This window comes from Triticum aestivum, chromosome 7D (genome assembly GCF_018294505.1).
Source record: "Triticum aestivum cultivar Chinese Spring chromosome 7D, IWGSC CS RefSeq v2.1, whole genome shotgun sequence".
NCBI lineage: Eukaryota > Viridiplantae > Streptophyta > Magnoliopsida > Poales > Poaceae > Triticum > Triticum aestivum.
In genome coordinates, this window is record NC_057814.1 from 414,609,225 (window position 1) to 414,618,876 (window position 9,652).

Sequence of the window (9,652 nt, forward strand, 5' to 3'; positions counted from 1 at the left end):
GAGTTGATTGAGCCATGTTGTGTTCCTACAATGCTATGCTTGCTACGCTTAGAGTCGTGTCAGGTCTGGCTCATCAGGGTGATGAACTAGAGTGAAAGCGTGTGTCGGTAATGAGAGTGAGGTGTTGAATACGATTTGGTAAAGGTATCGATGGGAGGCCATGTAGGAGTACATGGTGGGTTGTTTCATTGAGACCGTCCCTAAGAACTGAGATCTGTATGCGTGATTTAAGATTCAGCTACTACCACGCATTGGGCCCGAAACCAATGGACCCCCTCGGCTTCTTAATCACCCTTGTCCTCTGTCCAGGAGTTGCACGTAGTTTCTGGTGTTTGTAGTAAGCTGGAGGCCGTGGACAGCGCTGACCAAGGGGTGGGCTGTGATGCGGTAGGCTCGTGGCACGGTGTACCGAGTCGCCCGTTTGGTGTCCGGGAACCCTGCACACATCGTTTGGGGCCGTATGTGGAAACCTCGGCCGGACTCCCTGCGGATGGAACCTAAATAGGCGATAAACCTGGACTAGAGACTTGAGTGTTTGGGTAGGCTGTGGCCGACACCCACGTTGGGCTTCCGCTTGAAGGTTGCCGAGTACACGTCGTGTAGCGACGGTAAGTGGTGAGAGCGTGTGTGACGAAGTACACCCCTGCAGGGTATAAAACTATTCGAATAGCCGCGTCCGCGGTAAAGGACTACTTGGTCGCTTATGCAGTTCATAGACAAGTAAATGGATACTATTAAAAGCCTCAAGATAAGTGTGAGTACCGCGGATGGCTCTCTCGTGGGATGACGAGGGAGGATCCACGGTGGAGTATTGAGATGGTGATTAGTGGACTCGTGTGCGAAAACTATTTCACAAGTGGTGTCTCGTAGGATAGCTTAGCCAAGAGTCAAAGCTGGCTTGCTGCAATAACTCCACTACCTTCTTGAGAATGAACATGTATAGTAGGATCTGTTGTAAGACTTGCTGAGTACCTTTGTACTCATGTTGCTTCAATTACTGTTTTCAGACGACAACACCGCCCCTTCCGATGGGTTCTACGTAGAACTCGACGACGACGAGTGACTTGCCACCCAGGTGGTGATCTAGGCTTGTGAAGGGCCTACGTAGATAGACAGGCTTCGTCAAGCCTTCTTTCTTTCTAGTGTCTGTACCCAGACAAGTTGCTTCCGCATGTGCTTGTATGATTGTATGACTTGAGTGTCGGGTCATGTGACCCCTATCTGTATGAACAAGTTATGTAAGGCTCTCTGGAGCCCTTTAAATAAAGTACTTTGAGTTGTAGAGTTTTGTTGTGATGCCATGTTGTATTTGCACATATCGAGCATATTGTGTGTATGATTGAAATGCTTGGTATGTGTGGGATCCGACTATCTAGTTGTTTATCCTTGGCAGCCTCTCTTATGGGGAAATGTAGTCTAGTGCCTCCTTGAGCCATAGTAGTCCGCTACAGCCCAGTTCACCGGAGTCCTGCTAGCCCAGCACTACTGCTCTGGACACTTGACTGGCCGGCATGTGATTCATATTGTTCCTGTGTCTGTCCCTTCGGGGAAATGTCACGCGGTGACATCCGGAGTCCTGCCTAGCCTGCTACAGCCCGGGTTCACCGGAGTCCTGTTAGCCCAGTGCTACAGCCCGGATTCGCACGCTGCTGACCGACACGTTCGATGTTGATTCATGTATGCCTGTCCCCATACGTTAGTGCCGCTTTGGGTTCACGACTAGCCATGTCGGCCCGGGTTCTCTGTCATATGGATGCTAGCGACATTGTCATATACGTGAGCCAAAAGGCGCAAACGGTCCCGGGCCATGGTAAGGCGACACCCGTGCGGATACCGTGCGTGAGGCCGCAATGTGATATGAGGTGTTACAGGCTAGATCGGTGTGACTTGGAATCGGGGTCCTGACAGAAGAATTATGTCCTTGATGCACCGCTAGGTGACAGACCGATTGCAGGAGCAAATGCTGACGTTATGAACGTTTGGCAAGCTCGATATGATGACTACTTGATAGTTTAGTGCACCATGTTTTACGGCTTAGAATCGGGGCTTCAAAGACATTTTTGAAACGCCACAGAGCATATGAGATGTTCCAAGAGTTGAAATTAGTATTTCAGACTCATGCCCATGTCGAAAGGTATGAGACCTTTGACAAGTACTTTGCCTACAAGATGGAGGAGAATAGCTCAGCTAGTGAGCATGTGCTCAGAATGTCTGAGTACTACAATCACTTGAATCAAGTGGGAGTTAATCTTCCAGATAAGATAGTGATTGACAGAGTTCTCTAGTCACTATCACCATGTTACTAAAACTTCGTGATGAACTATAATATGCAAGGGATAATGGAAATGATTCCCAAGCTCTTCGTGATGCTGAAATCAACGAAGGTAGAAATCAAGAAAAGCATCAAGTGTTGATGGTTGACAAGACCACTAGTTTCAAGAAAAGGGCAAAGGAAGAAGGGGAACTTCAAAAAGAACGCCAAGCAAGTTGCTGCTCCCGTGAAGGAGCCCAAAGCTAGACCCAAGTCTGAAACTGAGTGCTTCTACTGCAAAGGAAATGGTCACTAGAAGTGGAACTGCCCTAGATACTTGGCGGATAAGAAGGATGGCAAAGTGAACAAAGGTATATTGGATATACATGTTATTGATGTGTACTTTACTAGTGTTTATAGCAACCCCTCGGCATTTGATACTGGTGCAGTTGCTAAGAGTTGTAACTCGAAACGGGAGTTGCAGAATGAACAGAAACTAGTAAAGGGCGACGTGACGATGTGTGTTCGAAGTAGTTCCAAGATTGATATGATCATCATCGCACACTCCCTATACTTTCAGGATTAGTGTTGAACCTAAATAAGTGTTATTTGTTGTTTGCGTTGAGCATGAATATGATTTGATCATGTTTATTGCAATACGGTTATTCATTTAAGTTAGAGAATAATTGTTGTTCTGTTTACATGAATAAAACCTTCTATGGTCATACACCCAATGAGAATGGTTTGTTGGATCTCGATCGTAGTGATACACATATTCATAATATTGAAGCCAAAAGATGCAAAGTTAATAATGATAGTGCAACTTATTTGTGGCACTGCCGTTTAGGTCATATTGGTGTAAAGCGCATGAAGAAACTCCATGCTGATGGGATTTTGGAATCACTTGATTATGAATCACTTGATGCTTGCGAACCATGCCTTATGGGCAAGATGACTAAGACTCCGTTCTCGAGAACAATGGAGCGAGCAACTGACTTATTGGAAATAATACATACTGATGTATGCGATCCGATGAGTGTTGAGGCTCGCGGCAGGTATCGTTATTTTCTGACCTTCACAGATGATTTGAGCAGATATGGGTATATCTACTTGATAAAACAAAAGTCTGAAACATTTGAAAAGTTCATATAATTTCAGAGTGAACTAGAAAATCATCATAACAAGAAAATAAAGTTTCTACGATCTGATCGTGGAGGAGAATATTTGAGTTACGTGTTTGGTCTTCATTTGAAACAATGCGGAATAGTTTCGCAACTCACGCTACCTGGAACACCACAGCGTAATGGTGTGTCCGAACATCGTAACCGTACTTTATTAGATATGGTGCAATCTATGATGTCTCTTACCGATTTACCACTATCGTCTTGGGATTATTCATTAGAGACAGCTGCATTCACGTTAAAAAGGGCACCATCTAAATCCGTTGAGACGACACCATATGAACTATGGTTTGGCAAGAAACCAAAGTTGTCGTTTCTTAAAGTTTGGGGTTGTGATGCTTATGTGAAAAACTTTCATCCTGATAAGCTCAAACCCAAATCGGAGAAATGTGTCTTCATAGGATACCCAAAGGAGACAGTTGGGTACACCTTCTATCACAGATCCGAAGGCAAGACATTCGTTGCTAAGAATGGATCCTTTCTAGAGAAGGTGTTTCTCTCGAAAGAAATGAGTGGGAGGAAAGTAGAACTTGATGAGGTAACTGTACCTGCTCCCTTATTGGAAAGTAGTTCATCACAGAAATCTGTTCCTGTGACTCCTACACCAATTAGTGAGGAAGCTAATGAGGATGATCATGTAACTTCAGATCAAGTTACTATCGAACCTCGTTGGTCAACCAGAGTGAGATCCGCACCAGAGTGGTACGATAATCCTGTTCTGGAGGTCATGTTACTTGACCATGACGAACCTACGAACTATGAGGAAGCGATGATGAGCCCAGATTCCGCAAAATGGCTTGAGGCCATGAAATCTGAGATGGGATCCATGTATGAGAACAAAGTGTGGACTGTTGGGGAACGTAGTAATTTCAAAATTTCCTACGCACACACAAGATCATGGTGATGCATAGCAATGAGAGGGGAGAGTATTTCCACGTACCCTCGTAGACCGAAAGCGGAAGCGTTATGACAACGCGGTTGATGTAGTCGTACGTCTTCACGATCCGACCGATCCAAGTACCGAACGCACGGCACCTCCGAGTTCAGCACACGTTCAGCTCGATGACGTCCCATGAACTCCGATCTAGCCGAGCTTTGAGGGAGAGTTCCGTCAGCACGACGGCATGGTGACGATGATGATGTTCTACCGACGCAGGGCTTCGCCTAAGCACCGCTACGATATGACCGAGGTGGATTATGGTGGAGGGGGGCACCGCACACGGCTAAGAGATCCAAGGGATCAATTGTAGTGTCTCAAGGGGGTGCCTCCCTCCCCGTATATAAAGGAGTGGAGGAGGGGGAGGGGGCCGGCCACCCTTGGCGCGCCCCATGAGGAGTTCTATTCCCACCGGGAGTAGGACTCCCCCCTTCCATGTTGGAGTAGGAGAGGAGAGGGAAGGAGAGAGAGGGGGAAAGGAAAGGGGGGGCGCCGCCCCCCCTCCTTGTCGATTCGGACTTGGGGGGTTGAGGGGCGCGCGGCTGCCCCTTGGCCGCCTCTCCTCTTCCACCACTTGGGCCCATGAGGCCCAATAACCTCCGGGGGGTTCCGGTAACCCCCGGTACTCCGGTATATATCTGATAACCCCCGGAACCATTCCGGTGTCCGAATATTGTCGTCCAATATATCAATCTTCATGTCTCGACCATTTCGAGACTCCTCGTCATGTCCGTGATCACATCCGGGACTCCGAACTACCTTTGGTAAATCAAAACACATAAACTCATAATATAACCGTCATCGAACTTTAAGCGTGCGGACCCTACGGGTTCAAGAACTATGTAGACATGACCAAGACACGTCTCCGGTCAATAACCAATAGCGGAACCTGGATGCTCATATTGGCTCCCACATATTCTACGAAGATCTTTATCAGTCAAACCGCATAACAACATACGTTGTTCTCTTTGTCATCGGTATGTTACTTGCCCGAGATTCGATCGTCGGTATCTAAATACCTAGTTCAATCTCGTTACCGGCAAGTCTCTTTAGTCGTTCCGTAATACATCATCCCGCAACTAACTCATTAGTTGCAATGCTTGCAAGGCTTAAGTGATGTGCATTACCGAGTGGGCCCAGAGATACCTCTCCGACAATCGGAGTGACAAATCCTAATCTCGAAATACGCCAACCCAACAAGTACCTTCGGAGACACCTGTAGAGCACCTTTATAATCACCCAGTTACGTTGTGACGTTTGGTAGCACACAAAGTGTTCCTCCGGTAAACGGGAGTTGCATAATCTCATAGTCATAGGAACATGTATAAGTCATGAAGAAAGCAATAGCAACATACTAAACGATCAAGTGCTAAGCTAACGGAATGGGTCAAGTCAATCACATCATTCTCCTAATGATGTGATCCCGTTAATCAAATGACAACTCATGTCTATGGCTAGGAAACTAACCATCTTTGATCAACGAGCTAGTCAAGTAGAGGCATACTAGTGACACTATGTTTGTCTATGTATTCACACATGTATTATGTTTCCGGTTAATACAATTCTAGCATGAATAATAAACATTTATCATGATATAAGGAAATAAATAATAACTTTATTATTGCCTCTAGGGCATATTTCCTTCAGTCTCCCACTTGCACTAGAGTCAATAATCTAGATTACACAGTAATGATTCAAACACCCATGGAGTCTTGGTGCTGATCATGTTTTGCTCGTGGAAGAGGCTTAGTCAACGGGTCTGCAACATTCAGAACCGTATGTATCTTGCAAATCTCTATGTCTGCCACCTAGACTTGATCCCGGATGGAGTTGAAGCGTCTCTTGATGTGCTTGGTTCTCTTGTGAAATCTGGATTCCTTTGCCAAAGCAATTGCACCAGTATTGTCACAAAAAAAATTCATTGGACCCGATGCACTAGGTATGACACCTAGATCGGATATGAACTCCTTCATCCAGACTCCTTCATTTGCTGTTTCCGAAGCAGCTATGTACTCCGCTTCACATGTAGATCCCACTACGACGCTTTGTTTAGAACTGCACCAACTGACAGCTCCACCGTTCAATAAAAACACGTATCTGGTTTGCGATTTAGAATAATTCGGATCAGTGTCAAAGCCTGAATCGACGTAACCATTTACGACGAGCTCTTTGTCACCTCCATAAACGAGAAACATATCCTTAGTCCTTTTCAGGTATTTCAGGATGTTCTTGACCGCTGTCCAGTGATCCACTCCTGGATTACTTTGGTACCTCCCTACTAAACTAATAGCAAGGCACACATCAGGTCTGGTACACAGCATTGCATACATGATAGGGCCTATGGCTGAAGCATAGGGAACATCTTTCATTTTCTTTCTATCTTCTGCAATGGTCGGGCATTGAGTCTTACTCAACTTCACACCTTGTAACACAGGCAAGAACCCTTTTCTTTGCTTGATCCATTTTGAACTTCTTCAAAACTTTGTGAAGCTATGTGCTTTGTGAAAGTCCAATTAAGCGTCTTGATCTATCTCTATAGATCTTGATGCCTAATATATAAGCAGCTTCACTGAGACCCTTCATTGAAAAACTCTTATTCAAATATCCTTTTATGCTATCCAGAAATTCTATATCATTTCCAATCAACAATATGTCATCCACATATAATATCAGAAATGCTACAGAGCTCCCACTCACTTTCTTGTAAATACAGGCTTCTCCAAAAGTCTGTATAAAACCATATGCTTTGATCACACTATCAAAACGTTTATTCCAACTCCGAGAGGCTTGCACCAGTCCATAAATGGATCGCTGGAGCTTGCACACTTTGTTAGCTCCCTTTGGATCGACAAAACCTTCCGGTTGCATCATATACAACTCTTCTTCCAGAAATCCATTCAGGAATGCAGTTTTGACATCCATTTGCCAAATTTCATAATCATAAAATGCGGCAATTGCTAACATGATTCGGACAGACTTAAGCATCGCTACGGGTGAGAAGGTCTCATCGTAGTCAATCCCTTGAACTTGTCGAAAACCTTTTGCAACAAGTCGAGCTTTATAGACAGTAACATTACCGTCAGTGTTAGTCTTCTTCTTGAAGATCCATTTATTCTCGATGGCTTGCCGATCATCGGGCAAGTCAACCAAAGTCCATACTTTGTTCTCATACATGGATCCCATCTCAGATTTCATGGCCTCAAGCCATTTTGCGGAATTTGGGCTCACCGTCGCTTCTTCATAGTTCGTAGGTTCGTCATGGTCAAGTAACATAACCTCCAGAACAGGATTACCGTACCACTCTGGTGCGGATCTTACTCTGTTTGACCTACGAGGTTTAGTAACAACTTGATCTGAAGTTTCATGATCATCATCATTAACTTCCTCACTAATTGGTGTAGACGTCATAGGAACCGGTTTCTGTGATGAACTATTTTCCAATAAGGGAGCAGGTACTGTTACCTCATCAAGTTCTACTTTCCTCCCACTCACTTCTTTTGAGAGAAATTTCTCTAGAAAGGATCCATTCTTAGCAACGAATGTCTTGCCTTCAGATCTATGATAGAAGGTGTACCCAACAGTTTCCTTTGGGTACCCTATGAAGACACATTTCTCCGATTTGGGTTCGAGCTTATCTGGTTGAAGCTTTTTCGCATAAGCATCGCAGCCCCAAACTTTAAGAAACGACAACTTTTGGTTTCTTGCCAAACCACAGTTCATAAGGCACCGTCTCAACGGATTTTGATGGTGCCCTGTTTAGCGTGAATGTGGCCGTACCTAAAGCATAACCAAAATGATAGCGGTAAATCAGTAAGAGACATCATAGATCGCACCATATCTAGTAAAGTACGATTACGACGTTCAGACACACCATTACGCTATGGTGTTCCAGGTGGCGTGAGTTGCGAAACTATTCCGCATTGTTTCAAATGTAGACCAAAGTCGTAACTCAAATATTCTCCTCCACGATCATATCGCAGAAACTTTATTTTCTTGTTACGATGATTTTCAACTTCACTTTGAAATTCTTTGAACTTTTCAAATGTTTCAGACTTATGTCATTAAGTAGATATACCCATATCTGCTTAAATCATCTGTGAAGGTGAGAAAATAACGATACCCGCCGCGAGCCTCAACATTCATTGGACCACATACATCAGTATGTATGATCTCCAACAAATCAGTTGCTCACTCCATAGTTCCGGAGAACGGCGTTTTAGTCATCTTGCCCACGAGGCATGGTTCGCAAGTACCAAGTGATTCCAAAAGTCCATCAGTATGGAGTTTCTTCATGGGCTTTACACCAATATAACCCAAACGGCAGTGCCACAAATAAGTTGCACTATCATTATCAACTCTGCATATTTTGGCTTCAATACTATGAATATGTGTATCGCTACTATCGAGATTCAACAAAAATAGACCACTCTTCAAGGGTGCATGACCATAAAAGATATTATTCATATAAATAGAACAACCATTATTCTCTGATTTAAATGAATAACCGTCTCGCATCAAACAAGATCCAGATATAATGTTCATGCTTAACGCTGGCACCAAATAACAATTATTTAGGTCTAAAACTAATCCCGAAGGTAGATGTAGAGGTAGCGTGCCGACCGCGATTACATCGACTTTGGAACCATTTCCCACGCGCATCGTCACCTCGTCCTTAGCCATTCTTCACTTAATCCGTAGCCCCTACTTCGAGTTGCAAATATTAGCAACAGAACCAGTATCAAATACCCAGGTGCTACTGCGAGCATTAGTAAGGTACACATCAATAACATGTATATCACATATACCTTTGTTCACCTTGCCATCCTTCTTATCCGCCAAATACTTGGGGCAGTTCCACTTCCAGTGACCAGTCTGCTTGCAGTAGAAGCACACAGTCTCAGGCTTAGGTCCAGACTTGGGTTTCTTCTCCTGAACAGCAACTTGCTTGCTGTTCTTCTTGAAGTTCCCCTTCTTCTTCCCTTTGCCCTTTTTCTTGAAACTAGTGGTCTTATTGACCATCAACACTTGATGCTCCTTCTTGATTTCTACCTCCGCAGCCTTTAGCATTGCGAAGAGCTCAGGAATTGTCTTATCCATCCCTTGCATGTTATAGTTCATCACGGAGCTCTTGTAGCTTGGTGGCAGTGATTGAAGAATTCTGTCAATGACGCTATCATCCGGAAGATTAACTCCTAGTTGAATCAAGTGATTGTTATACCCAGACATTCTCAGTATATGCTCACTGACAGAACTATTCTCCTCCATCTTGCAGCTGTAGAACTT